Here is a 20,303-nt window from a genome sequence, read left to right as displayed (position 1 = left end):
CCCTCGGCCTCCGATTTGGTTGGTGTGGACCCTCAGCCTCCGATTTGGTGGGCGGGGACCCTCGGCCTCCGATTTGGTTGGTGTGGACCCTCGGCCTCCGATTTGGTGGGCGGGGACCCTCGGCCTCCGATTTGGTGGGCGGGGACCCTCGGCCTCCGATTTGGTGGGCGGGGACCCTCGGCCTCCGATTTGGTGGGCGGGGCCCCTCAGCCTCCGATTTGGTGGGCGGGGACCCTCTGCCTCCGATTTGGTGGGCGGGGACCCTCGGCCTCCGATTTGGTGGGCGGGGACCCTCAGCCTCCGATTTGGTGGGCGGGGCCCCTCGGCCTCCGATTTGTTGGGCGGGGCCCCTCGGCCTCCGATGTGGTGGTCGGGGCCCCTCGGCCTCCGATTTGGTGGGCGGGGCCGGGCCCCTCGGCCTCTGCTTTGGTGGGCGGGGCCGCTCGGCCTTCGATTTGTTGGGCGGGGCTCCTCGGCCTCCGATTTGGTTGGCGGGGCCCCTCGGCCTCCGATTTGGTTGGCGGGGCCCCTTATCCTCCGATTTGGTGGGCGGGGACTCTCGGCCTCCGATTTGGTAAGCGGGGACCCTCGGCCTCCGATTTGGTGGGCGGGGCCCCTCGGCCTCCGATTTGGTTGGCGGGGCCCCTCGGCCTCCGATTTGATGGGCGGGGACCGTCGGCCTCCGATTTGGTGGGCGGGGCCCCTCAGCCTCCGATTTGGTTGGTGGGGCCCCTCGGCCTCCGATTTGGTGGGCGGGGACCCTCGGCCTCCGATTTGGTGGGCGGGGACCCTCGGCCTCCAATTTGGTGGGCGGGGACCCTCGGCCTCCGATTTGGTGGGCGGGGACCTTCGGCCTCCGATTTGGTGGGTGGGGACCCTCGGCTTCCGATTTGGTGGGCGGGGCCCCTCGGCCTCCGATGTGGTGGGCGGGGCCCCTCGACCTCCGCTTTGGTGGGCGGGGCCAGGCCCCTCGGCCTCCGCTTTGGTGGGCGGGGCCGCTCGGCCTTCGATTTGGTGGGCGGGGCTCCTCGGCCTCCGATTTGGTTGGCGAAGCCCCTCGGCCTCCGATTTGGTTGGCGGGGCCCCTCGGCCTCCGATTTTGTGGGCGGGGACTCTCGGCCTCCGATTTGGTGGGCGAGGACCCTCGGCCTCCGATTTGGTGGGCGGGGACCCTCGGCCTCCGATTTGGTGGGCAAGGACCCTCGGCCTCCGCTTTGGTGGGCGGGGCCCCTCGGCCTCCGATTTGGTGGGCGGGGTCCCTCTGCCTCTGATTTGGTGTGCGGGGACCCTCGGCCTCCGCTTTCGTGGGCGGGGCCCCTCGACCTTCGATTTGGTGGGCGGGGCTCCTTGGCCTCCGATTTGGTTGGTGGGGCCCCTCGGCCTCCAATTTGGTGGGCGGGGACCCTCGGCCTCCGATTTGGTGGGCGGGGACCCTCGGCCTCCGATTTGGTGGGCGGGGACCCTCGGCCTCCGCTTTGGTGGGTGGGGCTTGTCGGCCTCCGATTTGGTGGACGGGGCCCCTCGGCCTCCGATTTGGATGGTGTGGACCCTCGGCCTCCGATTTGGTGGGCGGGGACCTTCGGCCTCCGATTTGGTGGGCGGGGACCCTCGGCCTCCGATTTGGTGGGCGGGGCCCCTCGGCCTCCGATGTGGTGGGCGGGGCCCCTCGGCCTCCGATTTGGAGGGCGGGGACCCTCGGCCTCCGATTTGGTGGGCGGGGACCCTCGGCCTCCGATTTGGTGGGCGGGGACCCTCGGCCTCCGATTTGGTGGGCGGGGACCCTCGGCCTCCGATTTGGTGGGCGGTGACCCTCGGCCTCCGATTTGGTGGGCGGGGACCCTCGGCCTCCGATTTGGTGGGCGGGGCCCCTCGGCCTCCGATGTGGTGGTCAGGGCCCCCTCGGCCTCCGATTTGGTGGGCGGGGTCCCTCTGCCTCCGATTTGGTGTGCGGGGACCCTCGGCCTCCGCTTTGGTGTTCGGGGCCCCTCGGCCTTCGATTTGGTGGGCGGGGCCCCTCGGCCTCCGATTTGGTTGGTGTGGACCCTCGGCCTCCGATTTGGTGGGCGGGGACCCTCGGCCTCCAATTTGGTGGGCGGGGACCCTCGGCCTCCGATTTGGTGGGTGGGGACCCTCGGCCTCCGATTTGGTGGGCGGGGCCCCTCGGCCTCCGATTTGTTGGGCGGGGACCCTCGGCCTCCGATTTGGTTGGTGTGGACCCTAGGCCTCCGATTTGGTGGGCGGGGACCCTCGGCCTCCGATTTGGTTGGTGTGGACCCTCGGCCTCCGATTTGGTGGGCTGGGACCCTCGGCCTCCGATTTGGTGGGCGGGGACCCTCGGCCTCCGATTTGGTGGGCGGGGACCCTCGGCCTCCGATTTGGTGGGCGGGGACCCTCGGCCTCCGATTTGGTGGGCGGGGACCCTCGGCCTCCAATTTGGTGGGCGGGGACCCTCGGCCTCCGATTTGGTGGGTGGGGACCCTCGGCCTCCGATTTGGTGGGCGGGGCCCCTCGGCCTCCGATTTGTTGGGCGGGGCCCCTCGGCCTCCGATGTGGTGGTCGGGGCCCCTCGGCCTCCGCTTTGGTGGGGGGGCCGGGCCCCTCGGCCTCTGCTTTGGTGGGCGGGGCCGCTCGGCCTTCGATTTGTTGGGCGGGGCTCCTCGGCCTCCGATTTGGTTGGCGGGGCCCCTCGGCCTCCGATTTGGTTGGCGGGGCCCCTTATCCTCCGATTTGGTGGGCGGGGACTCTCGGCCTCCGATTTGGTAAGCGGGGACCCTCGGCCTCCGATTTTGTGGGCGGGGCCCCTCGGCCTCCGATTTGGTTGGCGGGGCCCCTCGGCCTCCGATTTGGTGGGCGGGGACCCTCGGCCTCCGATTTGGTGGGCGGGGCCCCTCGGCCTCCGATTTGGTTGGTGGGGCCCCTCGGCCTCCGATTTGGTGGCCGGGGACCCTCGGCCTCCGATTTGGTGGCCGGGGACCCTCGGCCTCCAATTTGGTGGGCGGGGACCCTCGGCCTCCGATTTGGTGGGCGGGGACCCTCGGCCTCCGATTTGGTGGGCGGGGACCCTCGGCCTCCGATTTGGTGGGCGGGGCCCCTCGGCCTCCGATGTGGTGGGCGGGGCCCTTCGGCCTCCGCTTCGGTGGGCGGGGCCAGGCCCCTCGGCCTCCGCTTTGGTGGGCGGGGCCGCTCGGCCTTCGATTTGGTGGGTGGGGCTCCTCGGCCTCCGATTTGGTTGGTGAAGCCCCTCAGCCTCCGATTTGGTTGGCGGGGCCCCTCGGCCACCGATTTGGTGGGCGGGGACTCTCGGCCTCCGATTTGGTGGGCGAGGACCCTCGGCCTCCGATTTGGTGGGCGGGGACCCTCGGCCTCCGATTTGGTGGGCAAGGACCCTCGGCCTCCGATTTGGTGGTCGGGGAACCTCGGCCTCCGCTTTGGTGGGCGGGGCCCCTCGGCCTCCGATTTGGTGGGCGGGGTCCCTCTGCCTTCGATTTGGTGTGCGGGGACCCTCGGCCTCCGCTTTCGTGGGTGGGGCCCCTCGACCTTCGATTTGGTGGGCGGGGCTCCTCGGCCTCCGATTTGGTTGGTGGGGCCCCTCGGCCTCCGATTTGGTGGGCGGGGACCCTCGGCCTCCGATTTGGTGGGCGGGGACCCTCGGCCTCCGATTTGGTGGGCGGGGACCCTCGGCCTCCGCTTTGGTGGGTGGGGCCCGTCGGCCTCCGATTTGGTGGACGGGGCCCCTCGGCCTCCGATTTGGATGGTGTGGACCCTCGGCCTCCGATTTGGTGGGCGGGGACCTTCGGCCTCCGATTTGGTGGACGGGGCCCCTCGGCCTCCGATTTGGATGGTGTGGACCCTCGGCCTCCGATTTGGTGGGCGGGGCCCCTCGGCCTCCGATGTGGTGGGCGGGGCCCCTCGGCCTCCGATTTGGAGGGCGGGGACCCTCGGCCTCCGATTTGGTGGGCGGGGACCCTCGGCCTCCGATTTGGTGGGCGGGGACCCTCGGCCTCCGATTTGGTGGGCGGGGACCCTTGGCCTCCGATTTGGTGGGCGGGGACCCTCGGCCTCCGATTTGGTGGGCGGGGCCCCTCGGCCTCCGATGTGGTGGTCGGGGCCCCTCGGCCTCCGCTTTGGTGGGCGGGGCCGGGCCCCTCGGCCTCCGCTTTGGTGGGCGGGGCCGCTCGGCCTTCGATTTGGTTGGTGGGGCCCCTCAGCCTCCGATTTGGTGTGTGCTCTGCCTGGGGCCACTGTGCTCTGCCTGGGGCCCCATATGCTGCCTGGGGCCCCTGTGCTCTGCCTGGGGCCCCTGTGCTCTGCCTGGGGCCCCTCGGCCTCCGATTTGGTGGTCGGGGACCCTCGGCCTCCGCTTTGGTGGGCGGGGCCCCTCGGCCTCCGATTTGGTGGGCGGGGTCCCTCTGCCTCCGATTTGGTGTGCGGGGACCCTCGGCCTCCGCTTTCGTGGGCGGGGCCCCTCGACCTTCGATTTGGTGGGCGGGGCTCCTCGGCCTCCGATTTGGTTGGTGGGGCCCCTCGGCCTCCGATTTGGTGGGCGGGGACCCTCGGCCTCCGATTTGGTGGGCGGGGACCCTCGGCCTCTGATTTGGTGGGCGGGGACCCTCGGCCTCCGCTTTGGTGGGTGGGGCCCGTCGGCCTCCGATTTGGTGGACAGGGCCCCTCGGCCTCCGATTTGGATGGTGTGGACCCTCGGCCTCCGATTTGGTGGGCGGGGACCCTCGGCCTCCGATTTGGTGGGCGGGGACCCTCGGCCTCCGATTTGGTGGGCGGGGCCCCTCGGCCTCCGATGTGGTGGGCGGGGCCCCTCGGCCTCCGATTTGGAGGGCGGGGACCCTCGGCCTCCGATTTGGTGGGCGGGGACCCTCGGCCTCCGATTTGGTGGGCGGGGCCCCTCGGCCTCCGATGTGGTGGTCGGGGCCCCTCGGCCTCCGCTCTGGTGGGCGGGGCCGGGCCCCTCGGCCTCCGCTTTGGTGGGCGGGGCCGCTCGGCCTTCGATTTGGTTGGCGGGGCCCCTCGGCCTCCGATTTGGTGTGTGCTCTGCCTGGGGCCACTGTGCTCTGCCTGGGGCCCCATATGCTGCCTGGGGCCCCTGTGCTCTGCCTGGGGCCCCTGTGCTCTGCCTGGGGCCCCATGTTCTGCCTGGGGCCCCTGTGCTCTGCCTGGGGCCACTGTGCTCTGCCTGGGTGTAGGACACTGGTGACGTCACTTATCTCCGGACATTAGCTCCGGACATTAGCTACGGACATTAGCTCCGGACATTAGCTCCGGACAATAGCTCCGGACAATAGCTCCGGACAATAGCTCCGGACAAAGCCACGGAAGTTGGCACAAATTGCAGGAAGTAGTATTCTAGGCAATTATATATTAGATTAGATCATTCTTTTCTTCCTAAAGTGGTCTCAAACTTCCATAGGGATCACGATATTGTGCTGCCCTTATTCTGCCCAAACCCTTCCAGCCCTAAGGAGCAGACCTTCCACACCCTCGACGTTTGCAGGGTGGTCCTATTTTACGTACAACAGACTGAAGCCTGGCAAATAAAAGGCAAAAAGGCGGCAAAGAACACGATCGCGAATTGGATCAGGCAGTCTATTTGCCTGGCCTACTCCTCACAGAAGCTGGATCCACCTGCTTCACTGAAGGCACACTCCACCCGTGTGATGGCAGCTTCATGGGCAGAGAGGGGGAATAATTAATCAGAGCTGATATGCAGAGCCACCACCTGGTCGTCTATCCACACGTTCACCAGACATTACAGGCTAAATTTCAATAGGAATTAAAATTTGGCAGACGAGTTCTGCAGGCCGTGATCCCTCCCTAGAGAAATTAGCTGTTGGTACGACTCCGAAGTGGCAGTCGTGGAAGGTGACTGGAGAAAATAGAATTAGTCTTAGGCTGCCGTCACACTAGCAGTATTTGGTCAGTATTTTACATCAGTATTTGCAAGCCAAAACCAGGAGTGGGTGATAAATGCAGAAGTGGTACATATGTTTCTATTATACTAATTCTATTTTTTCTCTCCTTTTTTACGTTGTTCAAATACACACACATAATAAGTAAGTAAACATGTACAGTAAACAGCAACAGGTAACAATGTTTTGAACTTTTGACTTTCAGGCTCCATATCTCACCATCCACTACACTCCCTGGCAGAAGTTATGTCGCTTATCCATGTTATGTAAATAAAAGCTTATAACCTGATGCTAAATTAATCCATTGGTTGTATAAATTATTCTTTTGAAAGCTGAAACATTCCAAAATGTGCTTTAGGTTAAGAAAATAAATTGTTATCAATGCAGAAATATTGATCAGTTAATGGACACAGAATGGTCAGATTTTGGCAAGACAAAAGTTTTGTCACCCACAGAAAGTAATGTGATATTCAAACAGATAATTTACTTAAAATACAAATATATGTTGCATAACATTGGTTAATAAAGTTTTGGTGCTATTAAAGTCATATTCAAAATTTTGTGTGACTTCCATGAGTTTGAAGGACTGCATCCATGCGGTTCAACAATGATTCATACAATTTATTAATGAAGTCATCAGAATAGCAAAGAATGCAGTCTTACATGCCTCCCAGAGTTCATCTAGATTCTTTGGTTATGTCTTCCAAGCTTCCTCTTTCATCCTACCCCAAACATGCTCAATGATGTTCATGTCTGGTGACTGGGCTGGCCAGTCCTTGAGCACCTTGATCTTTTTGCCTGGAGGATCTCTGTTGTAGAGATGTATGTATGAGATGAAGCACCATCCTGCTGCAGAATTTGACCCCTTTTATGATTTGGAATATAAGAGGTAGCTAATACTTCTTGATATTTTAGGCTATTGATATTGCCTTCCACCTTGCAATTGTTTCACACTCCCCCATACTGAATGTAACCCCAGACCATGATCTTTCCACCACCAAATTTAACTGTTTTCTGGGTGTATTTTGGATCCATAAAGGCTCCAGTAGGTCTCCTGCATGATTTGCGGAGGTGGTGTAATTCTACTGAAGATTCATCAGACAAATCCACTTTCTGCCACTTTTCCAGCGTCCATCTGTTTAGCAGGCTGTGGGACTTTGCAAATGCCACACGGTTTTTTATTTGCCTTTTGTTTAGTGCTGGCCTCTGGGCACTGATTCGACGATGGAGGTCATTTTGAGACAGAAGCCTACAAACTGTTCTAGTTGACACAGGGACTTGAGGTGACCAGGCCTGTTGGAGCTCTGCTGCAGTGGAAGAGGGGTTTGCTTTGGATATTCTAACAACAAACATTCCTCCTGAGCAGTTGTCTTGCGGGGTCTGCTGGACCTGGGCTTGTCAAACACATCTCCAGTGTCTTCAAATCTTTAATTATTTGTACTTGACACTGAGACACATTAAAGGTGCCAGCCACCTCTGCAGTGGATATGGTCTTCAGCCTCTTGATAATCCAGGCTTTGGTCTCAGGGTGTATTTTTGGCATGTTGTCAGAGCTCAAGTTGCAGTTCAAGTAAAGGTCTGGGGTGCTGGGTTTCTTTTTATACACACACACTAATTAACCAATCATTTACTGAGCACAGGTGAGTATGTAATCTAAGATTGGGTGCATTATATGAACAGGCGACAAAACTTTTGTCTTGCCAAAATCTGACCATTCTGTGTCCATTAACTGATCAATATTTCTGCATTTATGCCAATTTATTTTCTTAACCTAAACCACATTTTGGAGGGTTTCAGCTTTCAAAAGAATAATTTATACAACCAGTGGATGAATGTAACGTCAGGTTATAAACTTTTATTTACATAACATGTATAAGCGACATAACTTCTGTCAGTGAGTGTACTGCTTTGAGCGTGAGACTACCATCATTTTACATACAATCATGTTGGCTATCTTGTAATAAACTTGACTTGCAACTATTTTGCATATGATTAGTTATGCATATTCTTGTTATGTCAGTGCATTGTTACTGTTTTGTTCCTCGTGGTGGAAAAATATTTTTATTCCTGAATACTACAAACTACAACCTGTTCACACCTAAATAGCTCAGAATCGAGGAGCAGCCATGAAGACTATTTCCCAAGAAAAGAGAAACAGCATCATCCAGCTTAGCAATCCCTTTGCCTAGAAAATTGCCAATGTGCCTCATGTGAGTGCCATGACAGTTGGAAGAATACAAAATGAAGTCCGCCCATCCATTCAAAAGCCAAACGGTGGACATCCAGGCAAAATATCATAGTCAGCAAGTTGGTTCATCCCAAGGTCTATCAGTTCTGGTGCGACAAACACGACTGTTGAGGTGCCTCATATGCTTCCTAATAGTGAGATCACAGATGTTTATGCAAGCACAGTGCCTCAACTTCAATATTGTCATAAGAAGTGTCAGTTCAAGTTTGCAATCAAGTACGAAAAGTGCATATTTAAAGATTTTAAACATGTGATTTGGAGCGATAACACAGTAGTCAAACTAGACTTTGATAGGTGAAAATGGGTTTGAAAGAAACAAGGCAAAAAGGGGCTAATGGATTGAGAAATTGAAGGAAATGTTAAGTTTGGTGGAGTAATCCAGATGAAATGTTTTTTGCATAGCCTAATGCATTGGATACTTTACCAGGATCGATGGTGATCTCAATGCTGAGCTACTGTATATGTGAGTATCCTACAAGATTAGTTACTTTGTACACTCACGTACTATGGGTATAAAAAGGACAGCTTAGTGTTCCAACAGAAATCATATGTCAAGATTGGTGAATAGGGTTGAGCGAAACGGGTCGATCATTTTCAAAAGTCGCCGACTTTTGGCTAAGTCGGCGTCTCATGAAACCCGATCCGACCCCTGTGCTTGTCGGCCATGCGGTACGCGACTTTCGCGCCAAAGTCGCGTTTCAATGACGCGAAAAGCGCCATTTCTCAGCCAATGAAGGTGAACGCAGAGTGTGGGCAGCGTGATGACATAGATCCTGGTCCCCACCATCTTAGAGAAGGGCATTGCAGTGATTGGCTTGCTGTCTGCGGCGTCACAGGGGCTATAAAGGGGCGTTCCCGCCGACCGCCATCTTACTGCTGCTGATCTGAGCTTAGGGACAGGTTGCTGCCGCTTCATCAGAAGCAGGGAGAGCGTTAGGCAGGGTCCACTAACCACCAAACCGCTTGTGCTGCAGCGATTTCCACTGTCCAACACCACCTTCGGTGTGCAGGAACAGTGGAAGCTATTTTTTTTTTTTTTTCCCCTCAGCGCTGTAGCTCATTGGGCTGCCCTAGAAGGCTCCGTGATAGCTGTATTGCTGTGTGTACGCCACTGTGGAAACCAACTGCTTTTTTCAAAGCACATATCCTCTTGTTCCTTCCTTTCTGCACAGCTATCTTTTTTGTTTGTCCACACTTTTTATTTAATTTGTGCATCAGTCCACTCCTATTGCTGCCTGCCATACCTGGCTTACATTACTGCAGGGAGATAGTAATTGTAGGACAGTTTTTTTTTTTTTTTTGTTTTTTTTTTGTGGGAGATTAAGATTGGCATTTCTGCTACAGTGCCATCCCTGTGTGTGCCATCTCTCACTGAGTGGGCCATAGAAAGCCTATTTATTTTTTCCGTGATTTGTGTTCTAAAATCTACCTCAACACAGAAACACTACATCAATCAGTGGGAGAAAAATATTGGCCTCAGTCAGGGCTTGTGTGCCACTGCTGTGTGTGCGCTATCTCTCATTCAGTGGGCTATAGCAAGCCTATATTTTTTTTTTTTTTTTTTTTTAATATTATTTGGTTTCAAAAGTCTCCCTGAAAAAAAAAAAAAACCTAAAAAAACAGTGGGAGAGTAATATTGCCCTTTCAGCTTGTGTGCCAGTCTTGACTCCTGGGTGTGCCACCTCTCTCCCTCTCATTCAGTGGGCCATAGAAAGCCTATTTATTTTTTTTTTTAAATATTATTGGGTTTCTAAAGTCTCCCTGAAAAAAACAAAAAATACATAAAAAAACAGTGGGAGAGTAATATTGCCCTTTCAGCTTGTGTGCCAGTCTTGACTCCTGGGTGTGCCACCTCTCTCCCTTTCATTCAGTGGGCCATAGAAAGCCTATTTTTTTTTTTTTAATATTATTTGGTTTCTAATTCTCCCTGAAAAAAAAAAAAAAACCTAAAAAAACAGTGGGAGAGTAATATTGCCCTTTCAGCTTGTGTGCCAGTCTTGACTCCTGGGTGTGCCACCTCTCTCCCTCTCATTCAGTGGGCCATAGAAAGCCTATTTATTTTTTTTTTTTAATATTATTTGGTTTCTAATTCTCCCTGAAAAAAAAAAAAAAACCTAAAAAAACAGTGGGAGAGTAATATTGCCCTTTCAGCTTGTGTGCCAGTCTTGACTCCTGGGTGTGCCACCTCTCTCCCTCTCATTCAGTGGGCCATAGAAAGCCTATTTATTTTTTTTTTTAAATATTATTGGGTTTCTAAAGTCTCCCTGAAAAAACAAAAAATACATAAAAAAACAGTGGGAGAGTAATATTGCCCTTTCAGCTTGTGTGCCAGTCTTGACTCCTGGGTGTGCCACCTCTCTCCCTTTCATTCAGTGGGCCATAGAAAGCCTATTTTTTTTTTTTTTAATATTATTTGGTTTCTAATTCTCCCTGAAAAAAAAAAAAAAACCTAAAAAAACAGTGGGAGAGTAATATTGCCCTTTCAGCTTGTGTGCCAGTCTTGACTCCTGGGTGTGCCACCTCTCTCCCTCTCATTCAGTGGGCCATAGAAAGCCTATTTATTTTTTTTTTTAAATATTATTGGGTTTCTAAAGTCTCCCTGAAAAAACAAAAAATACATAAAAAAACAGTGGGAGAGTAATATTGCCCTTTCAGCTTGTGTGCCAGTCTTGACTCCTGGGTGTGCCACCTCTCTCCCTTTCATTCAGTGGGCCATAGAAAGCCTATTTTTTTTTTTTTTAATATTATTTGGTTTCTAATTCTCCCTGAAAAAAAAAAAAAAACCTAAAAAAACAGTGGGAGAGTAATATTGCCCTTTCAGCTTGTGTGCCAGTCTTGACTCCTGGGTGTGCCACCTCTCTCCCTCTCATTCAGTGGGCCATAGAAAGCCTATTTATTTTTTTTTTTAAATATTATTGGGTTTCTAAAGTCTCCCTGAAAAAACAAAAAATACATAAAAAAACAGTGGGAGAGTAATATTGCCCTTTCAGCTTGTGTGCCAGTCTTGACTCCTGGGTGTGCCACCTCTCTCCCTCTCATTCAGTGGGCCATAGAAAGCCTATTTATTTTTTTTTTTAAATATTATTGGGTTTCTAAAGTCTCCCTGAAAAAAACAAAAAATACATAAAAAAACAGTGGGAGAGTAATATTGCCCTTTCAGCTTGTGTGCCAGTCTTGACTCCTGGGTGTGCCACCTCTCTCCCTTTCATTCAGTGGGCCATAGAAAGCCTATTTTTTTTTTTTTAATATTATTTGGTTTCTAATTCTCCCTGAAAAAAAAAAAAAAACCTAAAAAAACAGTGGGAGAGTAATATTGCCCTTTCAGCTTGTGTGCCAGTCTTGACTCCTGGGTGTGCCACCTCTCTCCCTCTCATTCAGTGGGCCATAGAAAGCCTATTTATTTTTTTTTTTTAATATTATTTGGTTTCTAATTCTCCCTGAAAAAAAAAAAAAAACCTAAAAAAACAGTGGGAGAGTAATATTGCCCTTTCAGCTTGTGTGCCAGTCTTGACTCCTGGGTGTGCCACCTCTCTCCCTCTCATTCAGTGGGCCATAGAAAGCCTATTTATTTTTTTTTTTAAATATTATTGGGTTTCTAAAGTCTCCCTGAAAAAAACAAAAAATACATAAAAAAACAGTGGGAGAGTAATATTGCCCTTTCAGCTTGTGTGCCAGTCTTGACTCCTGGGTGTGCCACCTCTCTCCCTTTCATTCAGTGGGCCATAGAAAGCCTATTTTTTTTTTTTTAATATTATTTGGTTTCTAATTCTCCCTGAAAAAAAAAAAAAAACCTAAAAAAACAGTGGGAGAGTAATATTGCCCTTTCAGCTTGTGTGCCAGTCTTGACTCCTGGGTGTGCCACCTCTCTCCCTCTCATTCAGTGGGCCATAGAAAGCCTATTTATTTTTTTTTTTTAATATTATTTGGTTTCTAATTCTCCCTGAAAAAAAAAAAAAAACCTAAAAAAACAGTGGGAGAGTAATATTGCCCTTTCAGCTTGTGCGCCAGTCTTGACTCCTGGTTGTGCCACCTCTCTCTCTCTAATTGTGGGCCATAGAAAGCCTTTTTTTTTTTTTTTTTTAATATTATTTGGTTTCTAAAGTCTCCCTGAGAAAAAAAAATAAATAAATTAGGTGGGAGATTAATATTGACATTAGTGCTTGAGTGACAGTCCTGCGTGTGTGTCATCTCTGTGATTTTGTGCCACAGAAAACAGAGTGTGTAACATTGTGCCTGATTTTCCTTGTGGTCTCACCAACCTGTTAAGGGATATTGAAATCATACTGAAGTTATAGCTCACCGTGTAAGTTGTTTGATAGCAACAAATAAAGTTACTTTGGTTAAGATTTTAAAACAATGAGGAAGTCTGGTGCAAGAGGTCGTCGTGGGCGTTCATTGTCAGCTGGTAATGATGGTAGTGGTAGTGGAGCATCAGGTGGTCGTGGGGATAAAAATATTCCACCTAAGTCTGGAGCTGTGGAGCCAGTTTCGTCGTCAGGCTACACAAGGCCTCGAACGCTCTCTTTTCTGGGAGTAGGAAAACCGCTTTTAAAGGCGGAGCAGCAACAGCAAGTTTTGGCTTACATTGCAGACTCAGCCTCTAGCTCTTTTGCCTCCTCTTCCGAAACTGGTAAATGTAAAAGCAGCGCGTCGCTTGTGGATGTTCACGGTCAGGGACAAGTCGCTTCCTTGTCCTCCTCAGCAAAAACTACAACAAGAGAGAAGGATGCAGCAGGCGACACAACGGGTCACTCCATGGAGCTCTTTACACATACCGTCCCTGGCTTAGAAAGTGAAACATTTAACAGGCCATGCCCATTACAAGTATATTCTGACATGGAGTGCACTGATGCACAGCCACAGCCAGAGTACTATGCTGCTCCTTTGACTCAGACCACCACATTGCCCTCTCAGGGTACAGATCCACAATCAGACCCTGATGAGACTATGTTGCCCCGCCACGAACGCTATACCACCGACCGACACAGTGACACAGACGAAGTTGCACACGAGCTCGAAGAGGAGGTAATAGATGACCCAGTTATTGACCCCGATTGGCAGCCATTGGGGGAACAGGGTGCAGGCGGCAGTAGTTCAGAAGCGGAGGTGGAGGAGGGGCCGCAGCAGGCATCAACATCGCAACAGGTTCCATCTGCCGGGCCCGTATCTGGACCAAAACGCGTGTCAAAGCCAAAACCTGTTGGAGCACAGCGTTGCCATCCGGTTAAAGCTCAGTCTGCAATCCCTGAAAAGGGATCAGAGTCTAGGAAGAGTGCAGTCTGGCATTTTTTTAAACAACATCCAACTGATCAGCGCAAAGTCATCTGTCAAAAATGTTCAACTAGCTTAAGCAGAGGTCAGAATCTGAAAAGTCTAAATACTAGTTGCATGCATAGACACTTAACCACCATGCATTCTCAAGCCTGGACTAACTACCAAACGTCCCTCAAGGTTGTAGCACCCTCGGCCAATGAAGCTAGTCAGCAACGCAACATCCCTTCCGTCACTGTAAGGCCACCATTTTCCGCACCACCGGCAGTATCTGTGCAGGTTTCTTTGCCAGCCAAAAGCAGTCAGGGTCAGGGAATCACCAGTTTTGTAGGAGGAAATATTGCATGTAGGGCACCGGCGGAAACAATACCGTCTCCAACCGTCTCTCAGTCTGCCATGTCCACCGGCACACCCGAAAGTTCCACGATCTACAGCTCTCCAGTCCAGCTCACCCTACATGAGACTCTGGTTAGAAAAAGGAAGTACTTATCCTCGCATCCGCGTACACAGGGTTTTAACGCCCACATAGCTAGACTAATCTCGTTAGAGATGATGCCCTACCGGTTAGTTGAAAGCGAAGCTTTCAAAGCCCTGATGGAGTACGCTGAACCACGATACGAGCTACCCAGTCGACACTTTTTTTCCAGAAAAGCCATCCCAGCCCTGCACCAGCATGTTAAACAGCGCATCGTCCATGCACTCAGGCAATCTGTGAGTACAAAGGTGCACCTGACTACAGATGCATGGACCAGTAGGCATGGCCAGGGACGTTATGTGTCCATCACGGCACACTGGGTGAATGTGGTGGATGCAGGGTCCACAGGCGACATCAATTTAGGGACAGTTGTGCCTAGCCCACGGTCTAGGAAACAGTTGGCTGTAGGCGTTCGCACCCCCTCCTCCTCCTCCTCGTCCTCCTGCAGAAGCTACAGCTCTTCCACAGAACGCAGTCGGCCAACCACTCCATCGGCAGATGACACTGTTGCACACCAGTTGTCCCATTATGGGCCAGCTACTGCCAAGCGTCAGCAGGCTGTATTGGCTATGAAGTGTTTGGGCGACAACAGACACACCGCGGAAGTTCTGTCCGAGTTCTTGCAACAAGAAACGCAGTCGTGGCTGGGCACAGTAGATCTTGAGGCAGGCAAGGTAGTGAGTGATAACGGAAGGAATTTCATGGCTGCCATCTCCCTTTCCCAACTGAAACACATTCCTTGCCTGGCTCACACCTTAAACCTGGTGGTGCAGTGCTTATTGAAAACTTATCCTGGGTTCTCCGACCTGCTCCTCAAAGTGCGTGCACTTTGCTCACATATCCGACGTTCGCCTGTACACGCCAGCCGTATGCAGACCTATCAGCGGTCTTTGAACCTTCCCCAGCATCGCCTAATCATAGACGTTGCAACAAGGTGGAACTCAACACTGCACATGCTTCAGAGACTGTGCGAACAGAGGCGTGCTGTTATTTATTTGTGGGAGGATACACGGGCAGGCAGTAGGATGGCAGACATGGAGTTGTCAGGTGTGCAGTGGTCGAAGATACAAGACATGTGTCAAGTCCTTCAGTGTTTTGAGGAATGCACACGGCTGGTTAGTGCAGACAACGCCGTAATAAGCATGAGCATCCCCCTAATGCGTCTGCTGATGCAAAGTTTGACGCACATAAAGGAGCAGGCGTCTGCACCAGAGGAAGAGGGAAGCCTTGATGACAGTCAGCCATTGTCTGGTCAGGGCAGTGTACAGGACGAGGTAGCGGGCGAAGAGGAGGTGGAGGACGAGGAGGATGATGGGGATGAGTATATTTTTAATGCGGAAACTTTCACGGGGGCACAGGAAATTGGTTGCGTGTCACGGCCGGGTTCTGGTTTTTTGAGGGACACAAGTGACGTAGATTTGCCTGCAACTGCCCCTCAACCAATCACAACCGGAGATTTGACAAGTGGAACTTTGGCCCACATGGCGGATTATGCCTTACGTATCCTACAAAGGGACACACGCATTACGAAAATGATGAACGATGACGATTACTGGTTGGCCTGCCTCCTTGATCCACGCTATAAAGGCAAATTGCAAAATATTATGCCACATGAGAACTTGGAACTAATATTAGCAACCAAACAATCAACTCTTGTTGACCGTTTGCTTCAGGCATTCCCAGCACACAGCGCACGTGATCGTTCTCACACGAGCTCCAGGGGGCAGCAGACTAGGAGTGTTAGGGGTGCACACATCAGAAGTGGCGTTGGACAGAGGGGTTTTCTGACCAGGTTGTGGAGTGATTTTGCTATGACCGCAGACAGGACAGGTACTGCTGCATCAATTGAAAGTGACAGGAGACAACATTTGTCCAGTATGGTTACTAACTATTTTTCATCCCTTATCGATGTTCTCCCTCAACCGTCATTCCCATTTGATTACTGGGCCTCCAAATTAGACACCTGGCCAGAATTGGCAGAATATGCATTGCAGGAGCTTGCTTGCCCGGCAGCAAGTGTCCTATCAGAAAGAGTATTCAGTGCTGCAGGGTCAATATTAACCGAAAAAAGGACTCGTCTGGCTACCCAAAATGTTGACGATCTAACATTCATTAAAATGAACCACAACTGGATTTCAAAATCTTTTGCCCCACCTTGCCCGGCCGACACCTAGCTTTCCTATGAAAAGCTCTTGCCTGTGAATTACTTTTCTAATGTCTAATTTGCTGCTGCAGATTGTACAGCATACGACATGTTTACACCTCCCTAAATGGCCAAACTCCCCACACGGGGCCGTGGTATCGCGACTTGGCGCAAGCACCCGTGAGACTGCTGTTTGTCTGAAGAGGTGGGTGTGCTCGCTTTTGGTTGACGGCATTGCTACTGGGTCCCTCATAGTACAATGTAGTGTCTCTGGCGGTGGTGGTGCGCACCCAACGTCAGACACACCGTTGTAACATGAGTGGCCCTGGGGCGGTCCCGCCGGCCTCAAGAGAGTTCCCCCCTACCCCAGCTCAAACTGGGCTCTACTACGTGCAAAATTATGTCGCACAGCTCCACCAATCTTTAGTCTATTCGCTGACATCATTCAATGTCTGGCACTGACAATACAAATTTGTAGACATCTATGATGCAACTTAAAGTAGTCTGTGTCTGTGTCCTATATTGGCACCATTAAATAGTTACTGCCAAATTACTATGTCAGAAACACAGCAGATGAGCCCACCCCTGTACCTAAGTATGCCATCTTTTTTTTTGTTTTGGTTGTTTTGCGAGACATTAACATCTATTTATATTTTGGGAGTACTGGGACAGACACTCCTTGCACTACTCCTCCACTCAGCACCAAGCTGCCTGCCCGTGTATCCATGTAACCGCTGTAAAACTGCCATGAGCCTATTGTTTGTTATTTTAGGCCTTTGATAGCCTGTCTGCGGTCCCTACTCCTCCACTGACCACCAAGCTGCCTGCCCGTGTATCCATGTAACCGCTGTAAAACTGCCATGAGCCTATTGTTTGTTATTTTAGGCCTTTGAAGCCTTTCTGCGCTCCCTCCTTCCACTAGTCCTCCACTGACCAGACCACTGCTGCCCGTGTACCCCTGGAACCAATTTTAAAGTGCCTACAGCCAGCCCATTTTATTGTGTTAGGCCTTCGAAGCCTGTCTGCGGTCCATACTTCCACTAGGCCTCCACTGACCAGACCACTGCTGCCCGTGTACCCCTGGAACCAATTTTAAAGTGCCTACAGCCAGCCCATTTTATTGTGTTAGGCCTTCGAAGCCTGTCTGCGGTCCCTCCTTCCACTAGGCCTCCACTGACCAGACCACTGCTGCCCGTGTACCCCTGGAACCAATTTTAAAGTGCCTACAGCCAGCCCATTTTATTGTGTTAGGCCTTCGAAGCCTGTCTGCGGTCCATACTTTAAATACTCCTCCACTCAGCACCAAGCTGCCTGCCCGTGTATCCATGTAACCGCTGTAAAACTGCCATGAGCCTATTGTTTGTTATTTTAGGCCTTTGATAGCCTGTCTGCGGTCCCTACTCCTCCACTGACCACCAAGCTGCCTGCCCGTGTATCCATGTAACCGCTGTAAAACTGCCATGAGCCTATTGTTTGTTATTTTAGGCCTTTGAAGCCTTTCTGCGCTCCCTCCTTCCACTAGTCCTCCACTGACCAGACCACTGCTGCCCGTGTACCCCTGGAACCAATTTTAAAGTGCCTACAGTCAGCCCATTTTATTGTGTTAGGCCTTCGAAGCCTGTCTGCGGTCCATACTTCCACTAGGCCTCCACTGACCAGACCACTGCTGCCCGTGTACCCCTGGAACCAATTTTAAAGTGCCTACAGCCAGCCCATTTTATTGTGTTAGGCCTTCGAAGCCTGTCTGCGGTCCATACTTTAAATACTCCTCCACTCACCACCAAGCTGCCTGCCCGTGTATCCATGTAACCGCTGTAAAACTGCCATGAGCCTATTGTTTGTTATGTTAGGCCTTTGATAGCCTGTCTGCGGTCCTTACTTTAAATACTCCTCCACTCACCACCTAGCTGCCTGTGTATCCATGTAACCGATGTAAAACTGCCATGACTGCCTACTGTTTGTTATTTTAGGCCTTTGATAGCCTGTCTGCGGCCCCTACTTGCAATACTCCTCCACTGACCACAATGCTGCCTGGAGTGCCTGCCTGTGTATCCATGTAACCGATGTAAAACTGCCATGAATGCCTACTGTTTGTTATTTTAGGCCTTTGATAGCCTGTCTGCGGCCCCTACTTGCAATACTCCTCCACTGACCACAATGCTGCCTGGAGTGCCTGCCTGTGTATCCATGTAACCGATGTAAAACTGCCATGACTGCCTACTGTTTGTTATTTTAGGCCTTTGATAGCCTGTCTGCGGCCCCTACTTGCAATACTCCTCCACTGAGCACAATGCTGCCTGGAGTGCCTGCCTGTGTATCCATGTAACCGATGTAAAACTGCCATGACTGCCTACTGTTTGTTATTTTAGGCCTTTGATAGCCTGTCTGCAGCCCCTACTTGCAATACTCCTCCACTGACCACACCAATGCTGCCCGTGTACCCCTGGAACCTATTTAAAAGTTCATAGAGCCTAGTTATATATTTTATTTACTATTAATAAGGCCATGATGGACTACGCTGTACCACGCTACAAGCTAACCAGTCGACACTTCTTTTGCGAGAAAAGCCATCCCAACCCTCCACCAGCATGTAGAAGACCGCATTGTCCATGCACTCTGGCAATCTGTGAGTACAAAGGTGCACCTGACAACAGACGCATGGACCTGTAGGCATGGCCACGGAAGATTACGTGTCCATTACGGCGCAATGGGTTAATGTGGTGGATGCATGGTCCACAGGGGACAGCCTACTAAGTCTGTCTGCAGTCCCTAATTCAAATTGTCCTCCACTGTCTAAATCGGAACTTCCACCTTCTGGCTTTCGGCCTATAGTATCAGAAATTAAACTGCATTTGGCCTTCAACTTTGGTTAGGGCCTACTAACGGCTTCTGCCCCTCCCTGGTGTTGCCCTCAACTAAATAAAGCTGAGCTTCAACCTTCCGGCTCTCATTATGTGGTTTTAAAAAAAAAAATGGTGGTTAGGGCCTACTAACGGCTTCTGCCCCTCCCTGGTGTTGTCCTCAACTAAATAAAGCTGAGCTTCAACCTTCCGGCTCTCATTATGTGGTTTAAAAAAAAAAAATGGTGGTTAGGGCCTACTAACGGCTTCTGCCCCTCCCTGGTGTTGTCCTCAACTAAATAAAGCTGAGCTTCAACCTTCCGGCTCTCATTAAGTGGTTTTAAAAAAAAAAAAAATGGTGGTTAGGGCCTACTAACGGCTTCTGCCCCTCCCTGGTGTTGTCCTCAACTAAATAAAGCTGAGCTTCAACCTTCCGGCTCTCATTATGTGGTTTTAAAAAAAAAAATGGTGGTTAGGGCCTACTAACGGCTTCTGCCCCTCCCTGGTGTTGTCCTCAACTAAATAAAGCTGAGCTTCAACCTTCCGGCTCTCATTAAGTGGTTTTTAAAAAAAAATGGTGGTTAGGGCCTACTAACGGCTTCTGCCCCTCCCTGGTGTTGTCCTCAACTAAATAAAGCTGAGCTTCAACCTTCCGGCTCTCATTAAGTGGTTTTAAAAAAAAAAAAATTGGTGGTTAGGGCCTACTAACGGCTTCTGCCCCTCCCTGGTGTTGTCCTCAACTAAATAAAGCTGAGCTTCAACCTTCCGGCTCTCATTATGTGGTTTAAAAAAAAAAAATGGTGGTTAGGGCCTACTAACGGCTTCTGCCCCTCCCTGGTGTTGTCCTCAACTAAATAAAGCTGAGCTTCAACCTTCCGGCTCTCATTATGTGGTTTAAAAAAAAAAAATGGTGGTTAGGGCCTACTAACGGCTTCTGCCCCTCCCTGGTGTTGTCCTCAACTAAATAAAGCTGAGCTTCAACCTTCCGGCTCTCATTAAGTGGTTTTAAAAAAAAAAAATTGGTGGTTAGGGCCTACTAACGGCTTCTGCCCCTCCCTGGTGTTGTCCTCAACTAAATAAAGCTGAGCTTCAACCTTCCGGCTCTCATTAAGTGGTTTTAAAAAAAAAATGGTGGTTAGGGCCTACTAACGGCTTCTGCCCCTCCCTGGTGTTGTCCTCAACTAAATAAAGCTGAGCTTCAACCTTCCGGCTCTCATTATGTGGTTTAAAAAAAAAAAATGGTGGTTAGGGCCTACTAACGGCTTCTGCCCCTCCCTGGTGTTGTCCTCAACTAAATAAAGCTGAGCTTCAACCTTCCGGCTCTCATTAAGTGGTTTTAAAAAAAAAAAAATTGGTGGTTAGGACCTACTAACGGCTTCTGCCCCTCCCTGGTGTTGTCCTCAAC

The sequence above is a fragment of the Ranitomeya variabilis genome, chromosome 1 (genome assembly GCF_051348905.1).
Source record: "Ranitomeya variabilis isolate aRanVar5 chromosome 1, aRanVar5.hap1, whole genome shotgun sequence".
Taxonomy (NCBI): domain Eukaryota; kingdom Metazoa; phylum Chordata; class Amphibia; order Anura; family Dendrobatidae; genus Ranitomeya; species Ranitomeya variabilis.
The sequence above is the reverse complement of the archived record's forward strand: the minus strand, read 5'-3'. Positions refer to the sequence as shown.